The sequence below is a fragment of the Uranotaenia lowii genome, chromosome 1, assembly GCF_029784155.1.
Source record: "Uranotaenia lowii strain MFRU-FL chromosome 1, ASM2978415v1, whole genome shotgun sequence".
NCBI classification, from domain to species: domain Eukaryota; kingdom Metazoa; phylum Arthropoda; class Insecta; order Diptera; family Culicidae; genus Uranotaenia; species Uranotaenia lowii.
In genome coordinates this window covers 170,515,537-170,537,852 of record NC_073691.1, presented here as the reverse complement: position 1 = coordinate 170,537,852, position 22,316 = coordinate 170,515,537, and the positions used below count along the sequence as shown (strand labels likewise).

General features: G+C 36.5%; 1 protein-coding gene across 4 annotated transcripts in view; it reads left to right on the top strand.

The window, feature by feature from the left end:
* Positions 1–22,316, top strand: part of LOC129749654 (homeobox protein prospero) — a 246,547-nt gene that overhangs the window by 14,191 nt on the left and 210,040 nt on the right. For 2 of the 4 annotated variants that reach the window (XM_055744929.1, XM_055744720.1), the window contains exons 1-2: positions 4,619–7,370; positions 19,430–19,489. The gene's annotated coding sequence lies outside the window, so the exon portion shown is untranslated. Of the gene's footprint in view, positions 1–4,618; positions 8,366–19,429; positions 19,490–22,316 lie in introns of those variants that run through there. The other 2 variants (XM_055744782.1, XM_055744859.1) reach the window with 2 other exon arrangements.

The following is a 22,316-nucleotide window of genomic DNA, read 5'->3' as shown; positions in this document are numbered from 1 at the left end:
AATCAAAATATTTAAACCATTTAAAATCGTTTAAATTATTTTGATTCGAACGACAAAATATCAATCTGGGTCACATCTACATAGGCCTCATCCATTAATATGTGCTGTAAAAATGAACTGGAAATCAACAAGAAAAAAAATCACATCTAATCTTCATAGCGACGAAAAACAAACCTCCAAAGGAAAAAAAATCTCAGAAAAATGGAAGCCACGACTTTTCTTTTATTCAAATAATTAACAATTTATTTATTAGAGCAAGTTCACTGATGTTGGCAGAAAGTGGTAGAAGTTTTGACACTTTATGCACATTTTGAAAACTTTACCATGCGAAAACATTTCAAGATCTGCGGCCTTCAAGAGTTTTTACAACACGTTTTGTATTCTCGCATGCTGTAATGCAAAAATAGCAATATTTCTATCATATACGGCTGGAATAGACACAGTTCTGTAAAAAATACAACGCCCAAAGATCTTGCAAACATTTTTGCATGGTAAAATTTTCAAAATGTGCTACAAATGTCAAAATTTCTACCACTTTCCCCCAGCACCAGTGAATTTGCTTTTACGGACAATTGATGCGACTTTGTGTTTTTTTTATTCGATATATACCGATTCGCATGCCTACAGAATATTCTAAAAATAATTTCATTTGAATCATTTGGGTCATTTCGGAGGAGTAGTACTACAAACACCGTTACAAGAGAATTTTATATAAAGGGTGATACGGTCAAAATTTGGTCAAGGGAAAACGCGTGTAAATCGGTGAAATCGTTTATTTAAAAAATCAAATTAAATTTATTTTTCAAGTTTAATTAGTATAACATTCAGGAAAGATATTCAGTTAGTCTTCCGCTTTTCCAAATCCGAATTGCCGGGCCTTACGCTTAACCCCTGCCATCAGATTTTGTACAGCCACCTTGTCCACCTTCTTCGCCGCAGAAAGCCAGTTTTCCTTGAACTGCTGCTCGTCCTTAGCAGTTTTTTTGGTCTTCTTTAGGTTCCGCTTGACAATAGCCCTGTATTTCTCAATTGGGCGGAGCTCTGGCGTGTTGGGAGGGTTCTTGTCCTTGGGAACCACCTGCACGTTGTTGGCGGCTTACCACTCCATGGCCTTTTAACCGTAATGACAAGATGCCAAATCCGGCCAAAGCAGTACGGAACAACCGTGTTTCTTCAGGAAAGGCAGCAGACGTTTATTCAAACACTCTTTCACGTAAATTTCTTGGTTGACAGTCCCGGAAGCTATGAAAATGCTGCTTTTCAAACCACAGGTACAGATGGCTTGCCAAACCAGATATTTTTTCGCGAACTTTGACAGTTTCATGTGCTTGAAAATATCTGCTATATCTCCCGGAAGCTGCTTGTAGTCGGCTTTGACGTAGGTTTTGTCGTCCATTACCACGCAGTCAAACTTCGTCAGCATCGTCGTGTACAACCTCCGGGATCGCGCTTTGGCCGTCGTATTTTGTTTATCATCGCGGTTTGGAGTCACTACCTTCTTGTAAGTCGATAGTCCGGCTCCCCAGACAACCATTTGGTGGGTATATCAAATTTGCAACACAAATATACGTGCAAATATAAGTGTAAACATGTCGTATATAAGGCAGCAAAACCAGTATATAGGTATCATTTTGGAGGCCATATAGGTACATTAGCACACATATTCTTGATTTGGATTGTATTGTCGTAATAAAATCATGCAATCTATTTAAAAACGATAAAGAATATGCATGGGCCGCACATTGTAGGTGCAGATATACGAAAATGAGTTTAATAACATTCATACGATATAAACTGTAAAATAATATACGACTTCTGGTTGTCTGGGTCGTTTTTGGCTCGATGCACGGTTGTAGACGATACACCCAGCATATTTGCGGCATCTCGGAGAGAGAGGTTAGGGTTTCGCTTGAAACTACCGGCAACTCTCTTTGTCGTCTCAGTGGCTTCCAGTTTTCGATTTTCCCCCGATCCATACTTCCTGGCTGTCGACAAACGTTCCCCAAACACTTTAATTACATTTGTAACGGTTGATTTGGCAACTTTTAGCGATTTTGCCAGCTTTGCCTGCTCTTCTTCCTTTGACGGCATTTAGACAACTGAATAGTAAATTCCAAAATCAAAATAGGAGCAACATTCTAAACACACACACCTTCAAAATGAGAGGTGTTCAGGTTTTTTAGATGGAAAATTGAAAGAAATACGTCTAGTTGATATTGACCAAATTTTGACCGTATTACCCTTTAAGTTGAGTTTCAAATTGGGAAAAACTTGGTTTATTTTTGGAAATTTCAAATGTAAGTTAAAATGTAATTTCAAAATATTGAAATATCTATTTTTTTGAAGGGTCGCAAACAAACACCCTTCCTGATGAAATCAAAGCGTTTAGAAGCAGCAGGTTGATTTATGTGAGATTTCAACTTTTTTCGTTAGAAAATGTATAGTTTTGATGTATTTTTTTTTTGTATTTTGAGGTAAATTTTTGATTGAAAAAATAGGGACATTTTCCAAGAGTTAACCAGTCTAGGACAGGAGGAGGTTAGAAATACTATCAAATGGTAAAGTTTGAATGAAAAAATGAAAGGGGAATAGTTTTGAGGAAATATTGTGAGAAATTATGGAAACTTTATTGTCACACTGTAAATCATTGGAAATTATCAAAAATACGTAAAATTCATAATCTTATTGATTGATCTCGTAGCGAGTTACTTCGTAGCCTTGTTATTCCATATAACATTGAACTGGAATCGCCTAGCGAAACGAATACATCAATCAAAAGCTCCTCTATACGGCACATCGCAATCAATCAATTAAACACCCGATAATTGGAAGATTTTTTTGACCCCATGCCGTTCATTGATGAATGCAAACATTGAACAAGGAGATGGTAAGAAATTGGGGCCACAATGCCACTTTCACTTATTCGGTGGCGGAGCCCACCATAGCAACAGATAGGATCTGCTGCTGCTGTTTGGATGGAATCCGTCCTACGAACGGCGGACGAAGCATCTTCGGCCCAGACTTTCTTGCTCGGTTTGCTCCGTTCGGTTGTCTGAGACGCGCAGGACGCCTTCTGGCAGGAGCTTTTCCTCCACTAACGGTTTGGTATTATAATAATTAGTGCAGCTACACATTTTAAAGCTAAGGTTGTTCGCTTATGTAAAACTCGGAGGGGTTCTTTTTTATCTTGTTTGGTTCCCTCTCATTTATGGACTTTACTTGTCTGTGGGTAGCTTTCTCCGAAGGATGGTGGAAACTTTCTTCATGCTTTTTTGCGCCCTAATATTCCTTGGCACTTGGCTTGGCCCGGTTGAATCTCGAAGCCCGAGAAGCTTGTTTCCCGCATACACACAAAAATCTGAAATCGAGGTTGTAGGTGGAAAGGTGACTCGGACGGAGGTATATTCCTGTAAAGTAAAGAGCGAGGCAGCAAGATTAAGAAACCGAACTGGCCAGCTTCGGTCCGACATCGGGGCATCTCGATTTTCCGAAGGAAAATTACTTCGGTCCGGTTCTTCGGACTTTCGGTCTGATGATGGTAGCATCCCGTTCCGAGAAAGAATCTTCGTGCTAGGTTGTTTGATTCCCCCCTCACTGGTTCACTTCCTTGGCCGTGCTCGTGTCCTCGCGGGATGGGTTTTGTTTTGTGGGATCGGATTTGAGGTAGCTAGGGGTGCTTTGAATAAAACATTCAAGAGAAGAGCGGGTTTTCCACTTTCCAGATGTGAGCTTGTGATGCTGCTGCTGGACCGGTATCGTCTAATGATGAGCCGAGTTAGTGAGGGGAGTTGAGGCCGCATAGTTGTATTAGAACCGGATTGTCCTGCCGTGTGTCATACACATAGTGGAAGGTGCTTTTCGGAAATATAGGCGAACTGTGGCGTGTTGGGAGGGGGAATGACGCTTAGAAAGTAGTGGTTGATTATGGATTGCAGAGCGCATGAGCGCCCCTAAAATTGGAAAGCTTTGATTGTGTGTTTTCGGTGCGTGGTCGTGGAAATGGATGGAGGAGATGTGGACTGTTCGTTATTGCTCGGTAGACTTTTCACGGCTTCCGGTGGGTGTTGGTGGGAGAGGTGGTGAAAATTTGGGGTGGATTGGAATGCGTTTGGGTGTGTGGGTCGGTGTGCGTGAGAAATTAGGATGGGTTTGTGTGTGTGCATTTTCGTTTCGAGGCTAAGAGAGTAGTAGAGAGATAAACAGTCGGGAGAGTGAAGTCGCAGCTGAGAGTTCAAGACGATTTGCGTTGCTGACCACCCAAGAGGGTGGTGGACTTTCCCGAGGGTTGTCGAGAAAGTTGGTCGACGAGAATGATGCGTTCTATCTTTGCGGTTCTCTGTCTGGATCTGTTGGGGTCTGTTTGTGTGTGTTTGCTGAGCCTTGTAGAAGGAGGCTTTTTGCGACTATGTGTGTGCGCGAGGGTGTTCGGGAGCTGCCGTAGGATTCCTGTTGGTACTCGGGATGTGTGATGATGATAAGCGGCAAATGTCTAGTGCGAGAGAAAATTCGGAGCGAAGCTGGTGCGGAGTTTTCACCCAGAGTGTGAGGTGTAGAATTCTAAGGAAGGAAAGCTGGCGCTCCCCATATTCTCAAGTCGTCGTCAGTCGTTAGCCAAAAGTCGGACGAGATTGCTGCAAAATTAAAAACATCTTCGGTCACACACGCGCATCGTAAAAAAAAAGAATAATAACAAAAATACTTCCGACTTTATAGACTTTTACACAGATGTGTATATATTTTAGTGTGTATAGCTCTAGTTAGATACAAAGTGACCGAAAGGCAAGAGCAAGGAGCCAAAGCGCAGAGAAGCACAAGAGAAATCGGACTATCGTCTCAAGTTACCCCTCTTATATATTATTATATATTCTTTAACTTGGAAAATCAGCCACGGAAAAACCACCCCTTCGAGAAATTTTCTCTATATAAAATTTAGTGTAATTTTCTTCTCTTAATAAATATTTACCCACACACCCGGCGCTCGAAAACCAACTTGAAGCCAAAGCCGAGGAGTACTCCTACTACCCCCTTCTATCAAAGTCTAGGCGTTTAGTTTCCGTTGTTCCTCAATCGTGTGTTGTTTGGTCTCGGGCCGGCCGGAGATACCAAGGAGTTGTCCTTACATATTATCGCTGCCCCGGAGAAAGTCGTGCACCACATCTAACTCGACTCTCTTACGGTTCGGACCTCGGAATACAAAAAACGGCCGGTAATCAACTTCTTGAAAATAAGAAAAAAAAATTAAAATACCAAAATCAAACCTCGGACTAACACGTGTCGTCGATCCGGAACCGAGAACTCGAGTATCGTGATTGTTAAAATCGAGAGAAAAAAAACCAAACCCGCGTATTTCGATAAAATCAAACAGTTTCGCGTTAAAGGAAAACATCTTCGTCATAGGAAAAATAAACAACCTAGTTCGTGCTCAAGAATCGTCAAGACCAAAATCATAGAACCGAATCAAGCTCAATCTGCACTCAGCCTCAAACGGAAAGATTGGAATCAACCTAACCAACCCAGAAGAGATGGATCAGATCCGTGTATGAATCGCTGAATACCAAGGATTAAAGTGGAAAATTTAAATCGTAGAAAAACAAAAGTGTTGCGCGCAATGGCCATCACCTGTGATCATCCGGTGGCCTCCAGTAACCTAAGTCTGCTAAATAACATCGCCAAGGATTACTGCACTTCCGGTCCACGACTAACTGCCAACTCTGCCGTGACCGGGCCAGTGTTCTTACCATCTACCACCAAAGGCAATATGGTGATCTTGCTTTGAACAATGTTCTTTAGTTGGAATTTTAAGTTTGAACTAAACTCTAGTCGATAAGACAGATCAGGTAAAACCAACCAAACGACTATATCTAGTGTGTGTAAAATGTTCTCCCGCAAAGCGAACATTTATAAGCTAAAACATCTTGTTTCATTAACCTTTGGGCGCCCATCTAACCCAAGGGACTACTAACTGTAAAGTGTGTTGGAAAGTTATATAAGCCTTTCTACACGAGGTACAGAAAAAAAAACAAAAAAAAAAAAACAATTAAATGATGCTGAATACCAAAACCAGTGCTGAACAAAATGAAAAAAGTTCGGAAGCTGGTAAAATTGTTGCAAAATGTCATCCGAAAGAAATGAGTGAAAAATTATGTGAAACGACAAAATGGTCACAAAACTACAATGACGACTGATGGCCCCGCCAAGTGCCGCCAAATCAGACCCGCTCGTTGGACTAGAAAACTTAATAGTTGAAGATAATAGAAAACCAAAAACAAACATAACCAAATAAACAAAAAAAAAGTACTAAACACTAATCACAGTGAACATAATCAAACAAGTTTTATCCTCCCAACAACAAATACACAAATGGAGTACTGCTACCGCAAAAAGGTGAAACTTCGGCAGCAGACTTCAGTTCCCTAAAGTTTAGTTTTCGCATTTTTTACTACTGCAAAAAATCCCCACGACTCCCGACGAACGGAACGCGGGAGTTTCCTAAGACCAGTGAGAGTGAAAATAGGAAGAAAAAAAACCAGAATTTCGATACAACAACATCAACAAATCAAGTCTGAGTGAAGTAGTTTAAGTTTGAGCTTAATCGACACGACGATACAGTTTTTTCAAATCAGTAGCATTTGAGTGTAACTCGATTGCCTCGAAGTTATAAGAAGAAACTTGAACCGAAACCAAAAACTGACAGTGCAACTGTTTTTTTAATGAACGTTTGAATAAACAAAAAACTAACTTTCTCAAGACACTAATTTTAAAAGTGCAATCATGATGGACAAACTGGACTAAGTCCCCCAAAAGCTAAAACTAAGGAACTACCCTCGTGGAATCGAGGAATCTTGCCTGTTCAGTGTCAAGCCGAAATCGATCGGCTTGGATGACTAATTAGTTCCAAGTACAGCAAGAAAATAACAAGAAGAAAAAAACCTGATTTTGACCCTTGAAAATAATATTGGAAAAAGTCCCCCGCAAAAAAAACAATAAAATCAGTGAAAGTGTACGCGTGGAAGCCCCGATCAGTGAAAATACTTGCCTACATGAAGAAGACAACACAAGAAGAAAATCTCCGAAGAATAGAAAAGAAGCCAGGATTACGGTAAATCACAAACAGAAAGTGAAAGTGACCCACCCGCTTGTCTCTCGAGACCCGGAAGATATTGTGACAAAGTAAAACAAAAAAAAACACAGATAGAAGTGAAAGTGAAAATTGCGCCAATCTGCCCAAGACAGAATTGAAAAAAAAAGCGGAAAAAACAAACCAAACCGGAAACTAACACATCGGAGAAAAGTGCTTATGTGCGATAGTTGAGAAAAAACGGAAAACGAGAAACGAAAAATATATCAAGTATTCTTTCTATCAACCCCCGGTACGTGTGTCACATGTGTGGAATAGCAAACAACCATCTCAAAGCTCTACAGAATTTTACAACATTTCCCCACCACAACAACTTCCGTACCCAGATTCCACTCTTCTAGTTTAACCAGTTTCCTATGTACTTGCGAATACATCAGGAAAAAAACGCAGAGCATAACCCTTTATGCGCTTTCCCGAGGCTCTCGCTAGCAAGTACGAGTTTTTGCTTTTGCAGCAAAACACCACTTGTTCCCTTCTAGATCCCTAACAGCTTTTCTGCTAACGAATAATCCATTCCCCACCGACCCACCGCACACCTAATTAGCTAGCTAGAGAATTGAATCAAACATCAACCTAATCAGTACAAATAGAAACCAACAGAACAAACCTGAACTATCCTTTTTCCCAATCCGATCCCTCGCAGTCTCCCTCCGATTACTCAAATCAATTATTTCAATCGGCAAATAATATCGAAAATCAAAAGCGAACGCGAACGATTATTTTTAATAAAAAACTTCGTTTCGCGCTATCCTCGCTATCGTCGATCTTCTTTATCGACCGATCTCTCGTCGGTCACGATCTCGGCCGGCAGCGACGAAAATGGCCGGTGGTGGCAGGGCTGCCAGCAGCAACAGTGTTGCCCTCGTTTGAACTTGTCGCGTATGAAAAGGCGGAAACTGGATAGGAGGAGAGTCAAAAGCGAAAGCGGAAAACGGCACAAACGTCGGAAGCGAAGAAAACGAAACCGATTCTACCCGTACTGTGATCGATCCCTTTCCTCGGAGGGATCAAGAAAAACTTGATAACCAATAGTCAAAACGCCGATAGTACAAAGCAAATCAGCAAACCGATAATACGACGCCAATTGTCGTTCCACAAATCAGTGACACTTGGGCGCGTGGCAACATCGCGCGCGCTCTCCTTCTCTCGTTCGCTCCCCGCACACACCGCGCCAAGAAAGGGAGAGTGAGTGAGTGAATGTGAATGTGTGTGGACGAATCACATATGGTGATGTATCATTCAAGAAAACCAACAAAACAAAAACCAAATAAAACACAAAATCTCCCTATCAATATCAGCTTATGATTTATTTTTAATAAAAAAATAAAACATGGAAAATTTCTTTAAAAAAAACCACAACAACCAGTTGTAAATTTCGGACCTTTCGAACTGTTTCTATAGTCGTTGATTTCGTTAAGTACAGAATCTCGGGCGAAAGGTTAGGAAAAATGAAAAAAAAAACATACACGGCGAATGTAGGAAAATTGTTTTGAGCAAGGAAGGGAAAAACAAACCGGATAACGGGTTTTGCTGGCCTCCTTCAGGAATGATGTTCTTGAAAACAATTTTTTTATTTGGCGGACAGTTATTGATAAACTTATCCGGTACAACAGTATCCGACGTTTACTCTTGGACTCGAACTCGCGGACATTGGCTCAGGAGGCCCTTGGCTTGCCAATTGAGCTATATCACAAGTTTCGGCTGTTAGCTTAAGTTTATGTTTTTGTTGTAAATAAATTTTTAATTTTAATTTCATTTGTTTATTTTTTCGTTTATATCACATATCATAACATTTTTCAGTTGTCTTTGTTGATTTTTTGTATTTAGCTTCGAGTATTTTAGATTGGGTTTTTTATTTTTGTCAAATAGAGTTGTAGTTCAAATTTGCTTGATGTTAGTTTAAACCGAATTGACGCTAGATCTTTATCCTCATCATATTATTTCTATTTTTTTATATGTATATTTTTAGTAACTTCTCTTTTTTTCCTCTAGGGAATATTTTTTTTTTCATTTCGGTTGAGAAATTTTAACTTTTAATTGCAAAAGGTCACAATGAATTTCAAGAAAAATGTCATTGTTTACCTTCTTTGGTACCTACCTCTAATCAGATGTAACTTCCATCCCTCATTACTCAGTCTTTCATGGAAAAGTATCAAAATATTTATCCTGAAATTCTCGTTGATAAAATTTCGAACTTAGAGCTTTGAGCAAGATCAATAACAAACGACCTACACAGCAAAACAAAAGTCATGTGAATTTGCGTATTTCCGCTGCAAATAACTGAAGTCAACAAAATATACATTTTTCGGAGGTACAAAAAAATTAAGAGTTAATATTGAATAATTTGGGGGCGCTGAGTTCAAATTTGCAATAAGTATTTTTATTCTAGCAGCTCTTGTTTTTGCGATCTTTTAAAAGTTTAATTTTTTTTAATTCTCACAGAATTAAAAAAAAATCGAACAATTTTTACTTTTTTTGATGCCTTAAAATACTTTACCCAGTATGACGGATTGGCTTAATGATATCACCTACAAACAATGTATGGCTTTTATTATCCTATACTAACACTGTTGATGTAAAAATATTTTGCGAACAATTACCATTTTTTTAAATAAAATTTTTATAAATCCCCAAGTAAATGTTACTCAGGAACTTCCATCGCCCTTTGAAAGGCTAAATTATCGATGACGGAACTTCTAAACGCTTTTAATGGAACTCCTTTCAAGAAGGTCGATAACGTTCGCGTAACATTCTAAAACGCACCATTAAGTTACTTGAAGGCGTTTTAAAGAACCTATATGGGAATTCTAAGCGATATGTCAAAAATGTCTGTCAATTTCTTCTCATGGTATTTGTTTTGTTTATATCTGTACTGATATTTACAAATGGAATTCAAGATTTTTACGAATATTTCTTATAAATGTTAAAATATTCTAATAAATTTTTGATGATGCGAATTTTTGTTATTATTCATATTGTGTACTAAAAGTCCTTTAAACGAAATAAGGTACAATCTATTGACCAACCCAGTCAATCATCTCAAATGACATTAAGTTTAAATACTCATTATAACAGTGGCAATGAACTATTGCTGGATTGGTCGAGAGGCTGGTGAGTTTCATTGCAACCTAGAGAACAGCTGTTCAATTCTCTAGGCGTAAGCAGCTTTTGTAATCAAAACAATATAATTAAAATCAATGAGAAAGGCCACGATAGACCGGCACTATAGCAATCCGTCATCTGGTTGTTAGAGCATTCTGTCAACCGATTTTTTTTCGGCGCGTAGAAGTTTTTTGACATTCTCTTAGAGGCTGAAAAAATACTCTACAGTCAACTAAACGAACTTGAAAGTAGCTTTAAGAACTTAAATTTTGTGCTGATTAGCATTCTCTTCAGACACAAACGAGAGCTGATTAAGCTTCTAAGGAACCTTTTTAAGGGAATTCTGGTTGCTTGGGTCAGTTATCAGCTTGGGCTAAAATTCACCTTTTAAATCTCGTTTCCATATGCTGAAATATTATTGTTTGCATCAAGCGTTTGAAAATTTCAAAATTTCATCCATCCAAACGTTAATTTTTAGGATTTCAGCTAGAAGAATTTTTGGTAGTATTTTTTACCCCTAAATGAATGCAACACCCTTATGCTTTTTCTTTGAAATCATTTTTGACAAAAAAAATGTAAAATTTAATTCGAACACAACCAAAAATTATGCTTTATGCGTCATGACATCACAAATATATCAAAAACTATAATTTTCAAACGTTTTCATTTGATTTTTCATGAAAAACAAAGTTTGTTGCAACTTACCCCCTTTTCTTAGTAGGGTAAAAATCGCAAGTTAAATTTAAAAATAAATAATGAAATCAATAATTTTTCTGACTACGTCAATTCGATGTTCTATCAACCTTAAAACTTTTGATATACAAGGGGTACGATTATAACAACAAGTTTTTAGAATAAGGTTACCAGATTGTCCGGTTTTATCCGGGTTTGCTCGGATTTTTAATACTAAATTTAAGAACAGTCCGGCCCGGTTGCCCGAATTTTATTCAAAAATGCTCGGATTTTGTCCGGATTTATTCACTTTATTTGGCAAATTAAAAAAAAAAGAACAAAAACTTCCTAAAAGAAATTTTTTGAGCAAGTTTTATAAAAATAATCATGAAAGGTTTTTTGGAAGCCTTAAATACAGTGCAAAATCTATCGATGAATTTTGATGAAAAAAAAAAGTTTTTTTCATGTTTTTTCTTGATTTTTGTAAAGGAATTTCTGAATTTTGACAATATTTTCCCGGATATTGCCCGGATTTATGGTCGTCAATTTGAAATCGAATGCCCGGATTTTGCCAGGTTTTTATATAAAAATTGCCCGGTTTTTCCGGCCCGGATACGTGCAGAAAAAATTCTTACAACCTTATTTTAGAATAAGGTTGCCAGATTACCCGGACAAAATTCGGGAACAGTCCGGCCCGATCTGGTTGCCCAAATTTCCTCGAAAAATGTCCGAATTTCTTCACTTTATTTGACAAATCTAACAAAAAAAAAACAAATTATGCGGTAATTTTTTTTAAATTTTTGCCTCCAAAACGACATTTTTTGGCCAAGTTTTATAAAAAAAAATAATGAAAGGTTTTTTGGAAGCCTAAAGTTCCTATGATTTACAAATGAAACTACGATTTTTTAATGAAAAACATTTTTTTATTTCACTTTTTTCCGCTTGATTTTTTCTGAGTAATTTCTATGTTTTGTCAAAATTTGCCCGGATTTCTAGTCATAAATTTTGAAATAAATTGTCCGGATTTTGCCAGGTTACGTACTGAAAAAATTCTGGCCACCTTATTTTGGAAGCCATAGAAGTTGAAAAGTGTTGCATGATGCCCTGATTGACGGTATTTAATTCAATGCTCAACTTTCACGAAGACCACGAGTTTTTCTGACTTGTGAGAAAAATGTTATAGAAGTTTTATTTCTGCTTATTTTTTCCTGTTTTGTTAAAAGTGGAGAATTTTGAGGAAATTTTAAAGGATATTTAAGCGAAAAACATTGTAACCTGTTTGAAAGCTGCAAATAACTTGAGGCAACCAAATTTCATTTTTCGGAGATGCAAAGAATTAAAGAGCTCATGTTGACTAATTTTCTGCGCGGCGCTGAGTCCAAATTTGTAATTATAAAAAAAATGTTAAAGAATTTTTGTTTCTGCATATTTTTTACTGTTTTGTTAAAAATGGAGAATTTTTAGAGAATTTAAAAGGATATTTAAGCCAGAAAAATTCTAATTATATTTTTTTGAATTCAATTTAAAAAAATGTGAAATTTACTTTATCTAAAGCATTGCATCTCTGAAACGATGATTCAAATCAAAACTGGTTTATTTTGAAACTTTCAAACGCTTTAACACCTACACTAGAGGTGATATACAAAATTTTTCAAATGGTTCGAATTGAGGACCTCAAAATCTTCTAAAAGCAGTTATTGAGACAAAGGCACCTAAAAGGATGTTCCCCTGTTTAATTTGAAAATGGCTTTCAACCCATATTGTATGCAATAAATTTAAAACCAAAATTAGAATATTGATGCATTTGGTGATCTGCATCATCATCATGTACGTCTGGTTGTTGTTCAAGTGGTATGTATTTTATGAAATTTTTTTTCCAGTGTATACGCGGAAACTGCTATAAGTTCCTACTGTGGTATCCTAGATATGCCTCTGGCTTCCGAAGTTAGAACAGTATACAAAGAGACAACTTATCATTATGCGCGATAGCAATCGCTTGCACAACTGACCCCTTAATCATCAAGCTATCGATGATGTCAGTTGCAAGCAGCGTTTCCACTTATACAGATTTTTCTGTAATTTATTTTTTTTTGTTTTTCTAATCAAGAGTCTGTATTTACAGATTACAGATAATTGCAAATATATACAGATTTTATAAGGGAGAGTGGAGTAACGTGGGCCATGGGGAAACGTGGGCCACTCTGAGTATCTCAGTTGTGTGCAGTGATGTTAACCTTCCAGATTTTTTCTGGATCTTCCAGACTTTTTGGACTTTTGCCTGATATTTTTTCAGGATTCCAGACTTCCAGACTTTTGACATTTCTTCCAGACAATTCCAGACTTTTGGCTTAGGACATAAATTGTTCTCAGTAACTAAGAAAATTGAAATGGTTATGGTATAATATGGCAGAAAATGATTAGAATTTATGAATTATGAATGTAGTGTTTGAAAGCTATGAATAATGGCAAATTTTTCGAAGATGTATGTTAATTTGCTAATCTTAGCTTGTGGAGAATCGTGGGCCATATTTTGTGGGGTATCTTGGGCCAATTATGTTTGTATACACAGTCAGAACGAAAATACGTTTTTCCTATCTGTAAAGTTTTCTTCTATGTCAAATGGAGAGTTATGAAAAATATTGTCTCCATCATATATAAAGAATTTTGCCAAAACGTTCGCGAGACAGGTTTGAGGAATTGTTTGATCATACACAACTCTCTTTTTTATTTACACGTCTGAAATTGCTTTAAAATAATTAAATTAATTTTGACATTTCAGTTTTCGGTCAACTCATAAACTTTGTATGTTATCTATTCAATTTCGATTTGGTGGACCGCAATTCTCCTCAATTTTTCGAAATCCAAAAATAAATATACTTTTTTCAAAACAGGCAGAACTCGGGAGAAAAAAATTTATTTAAAAAGTAAAAAAAAATGCCGTATGATACCTCAAAAATGTAGAAAACCTTTCCATTTATTTTTTTTTTCTTTTTATCTTTTATAAAAAAGGAATTATGAAGCAATAAAAAAGTAACCCAGTTTTAAATACAGATTTCAATACAGATTTTTTAACAGATTTTAAAGTTTGTTTGCCTCGAAAATACATGTTTTGTGGCAACAGCGTTACTACAAATACAGATTTTTCATACAGGTTTTATCAAGATACGAAATTTTCAAAATGCAAAAGATATTCTATTGTCCACAAGCTTCAAAATGAGGCTCGTTTGATGAAAATCTTGGCCAAACATGCTTCAGGGGACCAACCAAATGTATGAAATTGGCCAGTTTAAACCAAATCAGCCTAAACTAAGAATTTTTTCAGCACGTGTCCGGGCCGAACAAATCCGGGCTATTTTATCTAAAAACCTGGCAATATTCGAGCATTTAATTTAAAAATTGTCGAACAAAATTCGGGCAAATTTGGTCAAAACTCAAGAGTTACTCAACCAAAATCAAGAGAAAAAAAACTTAAAAAAATTAACAAAACTCTTCAGCAAATTATAAATAGTATTTAAGGATTCCAAACAAATTTTTCGTGATATTTTTTTTATAAAACTTGCTCAAAAAAATTCATTTTGGACGCAAGATATAAAAAATGTACAGCACAGTCTGCTTTTTTTGTTTGACTAGGCAAATAAAGTGTATAAATCCAGGCTTTTTTAAATAAAATCCAAGCAACTGGGCCGGACCAGACTTTTCATAGATTTTGTTTTGAATATCCGGGCAAACCCGGATAAATCCGGACGATCTGGTAACCCAATTTTCTTATTGAGTTAATTATTTACTTAACTTATTGAATTCATGTTTCAATCAGTTTATCATTCATTCCTTCCTCCCTTTTTGATACATTCTGCATCCAAATGAGCGATACAGATTGCAATACAGATTTTTGAGATTCTATACAGATTCAAATGATTTTTTAGCTTGAAAATACAGATTTTTATGTGGCAACGCTGATGGGAATAATCAAAATTCCACAACTACTTCACAAATTGCACAAATTCACATATTTTCTCTCTCTCTCTTTCTCTGAGCACTGGTTTCTCTCATTTTAACTCAAACCTTCTCACTTTCTCACACAAATTAGGGGAAAACTGTACAAGACGCACCAGCGGGGTAAAATGGCCCATGTCATTCTTTCTCAAATATTCACTAACCTATGGCTTCGAATGATGTTTTTCTTCATTTTTATTGTAGTAAACAAGATTTTTTATCATTCAATAGATAAAAAGTTCACAAAATCTACTTTAGTTCATAGAAACAGAGGAATTAATGGAATCAGCGTGAAACTTGTAATTTTTCATAAGTTACATATAAGGTTTTATGGTAAAACAGCCTGCGCAATCTGACCAAACTACAGCTTATCGTTTTACCACTCATGTGCTTTTTCGGAAGACTATAAATGGTCGCAATTCGACCAGACCGAACTGAACGCCAATTTGAAAAAAATGGAGTTATCTATTGCAACGGATGGGAAACATGATAAACTACCTATCCAATGAAAATCAGAACATTTCTACTATTTTTACTGATTTTATTAGAAAATTTCAATGTTGCAGACAGTGGAAATGGCAAAAATGCATTGCGCCAAAGTGAACTGAGAGCCAGCTTTTAAGGTGAAGATGAAAAGCATGTTTTGGTCATGAAACTGATTTTGTGCGAAATATAAGCTTATAAGTGTTGGTTTTTTTCTTTTCAAAACAGTTCTTCGGTTTGTCAGGAACTAATATCCAATAAATTAAATGGTAAAAAACGTTCCCGTAGCTAAAAACTTCATGTTGCGGATTGTTAACATTTATTAAAATCTCGTTCAGCCAGACTGAACCGAATCCCTTAAATTTTGTTTTCCAATTTACTTAAGGGAATGTTAAGATTTTTGATATTTAACGATAAAAGATGCTTTATTTTATTGCTTACTGTCGTTCAGAACGCAACCGGTAAGTTAAAATCACAGATATTCCGCTTTTCAAAAGTGCGAAATTTGTATGGCTCGGTTCACTCTGACTCAACGAAAAAAAACATTTTTCAAGCATCAGCCATACTCGTTGGGTGCTGCTTGTAAACCGCCTATAAGTAGGCTCCTTCGTTTAGAACAAATTGCCCAGTCAAATGATAGTGCATGACAAATTTTTAAACATTTTTGTTCGACCAGAGTGAACTGGGTGCAAACATAATGCTGTTAAAGTTCAGTTTTCTGCTTGATGTGTAATCAGAAATCGACCAGTATAACCTCGATGGCTTTGTAAGAGTCTAAATGTGATGGTAAAATGATTAAATAAGATATCTGATGAAATGGTATCAATTGGTAGGGCTGTGAACTTCGAACTCGATTTTCTCGAAATAAAGTTTATGGCGTTCAGTTCGGTCTGGTCGAATCGCGACCAAATATATTGTTGTATTTTATTAATCTCCTACAAATTTTATCCAAAATCAAACATATGGAAATTGGGGCAGAATGCCCACAAGACCACGTGTTTACGCTCCAATTTTGAATGCTATTAACTTTTGACAAAACCCGAATATCAAAACAAAATGCCTTTCTTTTTATTTGCTGACTCCCAAATGACGATAACATTGCATAATTATAACAAATTTCGTCCTTGTTCGAGTTAAAACGGTGCACCAATATTCGATTCGAAAAAATTATCGGCCGCCATGTTTGTCGCGATATCACTATATCAGTCGAAAAAATTGAATTTCGTTGCCTACTTGAAGGCGTTTTATATATAAGTATATTAAAAAGTGTATTTTGAAAAGCGAAATTTTCGATCAGTTTAGCAATACTAAATGATTTTTAGCCAAAAAATAGTAGTTTACAAAACTACGATGAACATGTAATTAAACATTTGGTGTTTCAATAATTACATTCCGTATAATCATTGTTCTATTTCTTACCACCCTTCCTGTTTGGTGCGTTCTGTCCACTAGTTTTGGCGTTCTACCCCGCGGTTTGTTTTCTGGCTGTTTTAGTTTTTTTACAAAAATATAGTCAAAATCGAGTTTTTATCATATTTTTTCTTTTCGATAATACGTAGATTTCATCCTTGAATTGTTGTCAACTCTTAACTTGGTTCTTAAATGATTGGTATCGCTATAAATAGCAATTATGCTTAGCTGGTGCGTTTTGTACAGTTTTACCCTACCACAATTTCAATCTTTGGCAGCGCAGCTTGTGTGCTCATTGACGTATTTCTCCCTTTGTCTCAGTTCCTCGGGAAAAATTACCTTTCTTTGTGAATTCTTTATTTGAAACGGTTTAAACTTTGAGGCTTTAAGGAGCCAAACTTGTTTTGTGTGTTTACAATTGTTTGCTTGAGTTTAGATCATAACTTTTTGAAGAGAACAAGAAATAGATGCGGAAAAATGAAAATGATTCTTTTTTTTCTTATTTCTGTTTAGCTTCGCAATAAAGGGTTCAAATAGAATGTGCAGTTGACTGAGTCGATTTGAAGTCATTTTTGAATTTCTTAAACCTTGGGGCCTTAAAAGCTTCGTTTTGGTTCAAAACTTATCCAAAATTTTTTGCAGAATTTTTTGGGTAACGTTCACATAAGTTAATTTTAACATTGAGGTATGTATGGGAAAATTGTATATTTTGTTCGAAACATTTTTGTTTCTGCTGTGGACTCAAATCTGTTAACGGGTTTTGTGTCAATTTGTAAATCATTTAAAAGAAATTCTCCGCTGAACAACTTTGTCGAGAATCGTGACTGCGTAGCTTGTGAGCTAATAACTGTTTAATAGGGGTAAGTTTTTTAGTATCGAAAAACAATCAATTCAATTGACATCACTGCGAGGTATTTCTTGAAAAGTAGTCATGTATTACCTCGCTAGGCACCTTCAGTGATGTCAGTTGAATTGATTCCACTTTAATGCCAAAAGATATATCCTTATTAAGAACTTTTTTGTCTAATAAAATCCGAAGGTACGGTTCAGGACAGAGTTGTGCAGCGGAGAATTCACTTTGAAAATTTATAAACTAGCACAAAGCCCATTAGCAGGTTCGATTCCACGGAAGAAACAAAAATTATGTTGATTTTTTCGATCAAAATATACAATTTTCCCATACAATCCTAAAAGTTAAAATTTACGTATGTAAACGTTTCTTGAAAATTATGCAAAAAATCAAGGATGAGTTTTCAACCAAAATTAAGCTTTTTAGATCCCAGGGTTTGAGAATTTAGAAAATGAACCCAAATCGACTCAGTCTACTGCTATATCATTCATTAAGGTATCTTCCTTCAACATTATTGATAATGCAATTGCTTTCTACAAATCAAACTTTAAAAATTCGACTAAATTTTCTTAATTCTGAAGGAAATTTAGATATCTTATAATATTTTTAATAATCTGATTGGCGGAAATCAGAACCAAGCATTTGTAGGGAATTGAATTTTCCACTAACTAATAACTAATTAACGCGTCCATTTTCTGCGATCTTTGATGGCGCGGTGCAAACCAAAACACCCAGTTGTTTTGGCAAAGTTTGTTCAAAGGTTATGATAGTTGTTCTACTATCTACTACATGGCGAAAATTTGTAACCATTTGATCATTTGACGAGAAATTTTACCGGGAATGCTCCAAAAGGGTATCGTAACAGTTGGTTAGAAGAGTAAAAACCATGGTTGATAATTTTGGTCGATTTAATTGGCGATTTTGGTCCGTTTTCTGCTGGTTCTGACAAACAGCATCGCTGCAAACTCACCGACTGTTTTCGAAATGATCCGACATGCGTTCATAATTTGAACTAATAAATATAACTGAAACAGGAGAATAAAGCTGTGACGACTTGAAATTAAAATTCAATCATTTCGAATCCAAATCGAAATTCACATTTTGGCAACGAGATCAGCATAGGCTGGAACAAAAATTGAAGTTGAAAACTATTCAAAACTTTTCATCGAATGCAATCAACACAATCAATCAGTAATTTTAAATTCTTGAAAGAATGATTCCATTTTACATAGAAACATTTCACGGAACGAAGAAACGAAGTTTCTATAAAAAATATATTATCCAACTGAATTTATTAAATTCAAACAAGAACGATCGAACTCAATGCGTTAAACGCCCGCATCGCTGCAATCCACTGTACCCACTCCAACAGGAAACACCAATGCTTGCGCTATTGCCCGCTAGAGTGCGCGCCTGACTGCTAATTCTGCCTAACTTACTTACGCCGTTCCAATTGGGCGCATCACGCTCAACATGATTCCAATTAGACTTTTCCAACAATCAAGATCGCCTATGGGAGGATAACATGCAAAACCCGTTCATTCGAACTCGAGCAGAGAAATAAAAGTTTCAGCTTAGGAAGAAAAACTGTTACACCACATTTCGGCTTTCGGACAACAGAAGCTCATGGGGGAAAAAAAGAAAAAAAAAACCGCGTCGTAGCCAAAATTTACGTCTGTCTTTTAAGTTGTTTATTCTTTGGAAAAAAAAAATCCTTCAAAACTTCCACAGATTAGATCCTGTCGTTTCACTAGATACTAACTGTTTCTCGATTGTTACAGATATTCCCACAAAATACACCGACTCGACTTCTGCCCGAAAATTGCCTACCACAACGCCAGGTAAGTGATTTAAATTGCATATTTTGTTCCAGGGAACGGATTTTTTTTCCAGTACATTGATGACCCCAGCCAAGTATTAGCGTACTCGAGAGCATTCGCGTGGTGTGAAATAACTTAAAATTTACCAACTGTCGGTTTTCCCAATATTTCGGAGGTTTCTTCACCAAATCACACCCGTTTGGCGGGAGCGAGTGTTGACAGGTGATTGATGGCGTTTTCCAATTAAATGCCACGGGACGTCTTAAGTTTCTGTACCAAGTTTATATTTCTTTTATTTTCCCAAACCAAACCTAGTTTTCCGGACGTCTGCTGGCGAAACCTGGTGTCTGTTTAACCGGCGAAAAACACACCAAAAATTTGCACGCCACCCACCGTTTTCCGATCCCACCAAATGTGATGATTGTTCATGTGTTCCAGGTTCATTCTTCGAGAAAACAATTTTTTTTTCGTATTCCGCTTCCAATCACCGCAATATACCGCACACGAATATCCGGTTTGTGGGGTTGTTTTTTTCTGATGTCTTATATTTCTTGGCATAACACCCCGTCATTTAACAAACATGCATCAACACCAAAGTTTATGTTCTTTATTGTCGTGAAGAACCCATTTCTGTATATTTTAAACCCCGATTGAAAATAAGAATGTTTCCACTCATTTCCAAAAAGTTCAAATTTTGATAAAATAAACTAAAATCTTCCCATTAAAAAAAAATTAACAAATCAAAAAGCAGAAGGATTTTTTAAAGATAGGCTCATTTACCGTGTAACAATATAAGACAATTACTTCGGAAGATTATAGGTAGTGGTAAAATTCAGAACGGAAAGTTTGCCCAAAATTGGGAAAGTTTAAAAATTCAAGCGGGTTAAAAAACTCGATCGATTTTTTTTTGCATTTTCTTCCAACAAGAACTTTCCCCTAACAATAAGGGAAGTGCATTTTCCAAATCAAACTGTGCAGGGAAAGGGTTAATTCTTGCGCCTAAAAGTTGGCCTCAATTGCTTGCGAATTCTTCGGGGCAATTGGAGGTGTTTTATTTTCTGCATTTTGACGGCACATGCAACCTACCCGATGATGCACATTTCTGATGGCTGTTCTAGCGATGTACTATATGCTGAATTTCTTTTTCGCGATTTCCCGGGAAAGACATTCGCCTACTCCACGGAACCTTCCTCCTCCCATCTGAAATCCATGGCTGAAACTTCCAAAAGTCAAAAGCGGTAAGGGTGTTTTTTTCGCTTTCTGATTGTAAAAATAACACACTGATGGGTATGTTTCCTTGAGCCGAAACCTTTCTGATGAGCACATTTTGATTGGCGAAAGGTGTGTGTGTATGTACTTTTTTTTTCCTAAACCTCAACCCTAGAGAAATGGTCCCGGAAAACTTCAAGCAATCGACAAAGACATGAGTTTCAGAAAAAAAAATCCTCGCCAAACCATTAAAATAAACCTACTGCAAACAACTTCAATTGGCGAACTTTTACCGGAAAGGCTACATTACTGTTTACATCCATGCACCCATCTGATTCAAGATAACGATTGATGACACATGTGCGCATCCGTGTAGGGAAAAGTTGTTGCCACGATTTGGCGGAAACAAAAACAAACGATGCCAACTTCACTCTACCTTCGCAATTGCAATCTTAATTGATTTAGTTTGTGCCTCATAAAATGCGTCAATTTTTCGTGGAGTTATTATGAGTCAAGCGATGCCTATGTCGAAATCGGGAAACTCGAAAGAACGACCCTTGCTTCGGTTGAAAATGATAGAAATGAATGAATACTACTCGGAAAAATTAGATAACCAAATTTTTATTCGATTTTTTCCTTTGAAGTTTTCACACAAAACACTCAATAAAAAACAAAGCTTCAGAACTAATCATAAACAGACAAGAATTTCTCCCTACACTCGGACCAAAAAATTGTATTTTTTTTGTGAAAATGCTCCCTACTTTCACTTACAAAGTCTTGGAAAAAGTATCGAGAAATTTATTGATTGCTTAACCCCAAAATTTATGCAACACAATCAATTGGAACCCAATAAAACCCAACTCCTGTTTTAGGCGGGGATTACTGAAATAGCATTCAACCACAGCCATGTATTATATTTACTTACTTTTTGCGCAGAATGTTCCATAACATTTTAATCTAACAATCTATACTAATTAAGTCTGTTTTGCAAGCAGTTTTCAATAGCTACAGCTAAGAGAAGATTAAAAATTTAAGAAAACTGGAAATGGACCTAATTTTTTAAAAATTATCATAAAGGTGTAGGGATGAGATGAAAGATATACAGAAAATAAATCAAATTTAATTAAAAATAAAATAATAGTTGTATTCGGCAACACTGAAGATAAATAAAATGAAATAAATAAGTATGGCAACGTTTGCTATTTTGGCAACACTAGGCAAACAAACAAAACAAAGTCAGTCATTGATCTATTCTTGTAAGCGACAAACGTGTAGAAGTGAATCTCTAAATTGAGAGTCGTAAAATAACGACAATGACGTGGTTAGTAGAGTAAGCACAAATAGCGCAGATATTTAAGGCTGCTGATTGTTTTGATTTGGCCTTCCGGTGAAATAAGACGGAATTGGCGTTAGAAGCGCAGATGTTTAAGACTGCTGCTGCTGATTGTTTTCATTTGGCTTTCCGGTGGAATAAGACAGAATTGGCGTTAGGAGCGCAGATATTTAAGGCTGCTGCTGCTGATTATTTTGATTTGGCCTTCCGGTGGAATAAGACGGAATTGGCGTTAGGAGCGGCGATATTTAAGACTGCTGCTGCTGATTGTTTTGATTGTTTTGATTCTGTTATGTTTGTTATAAT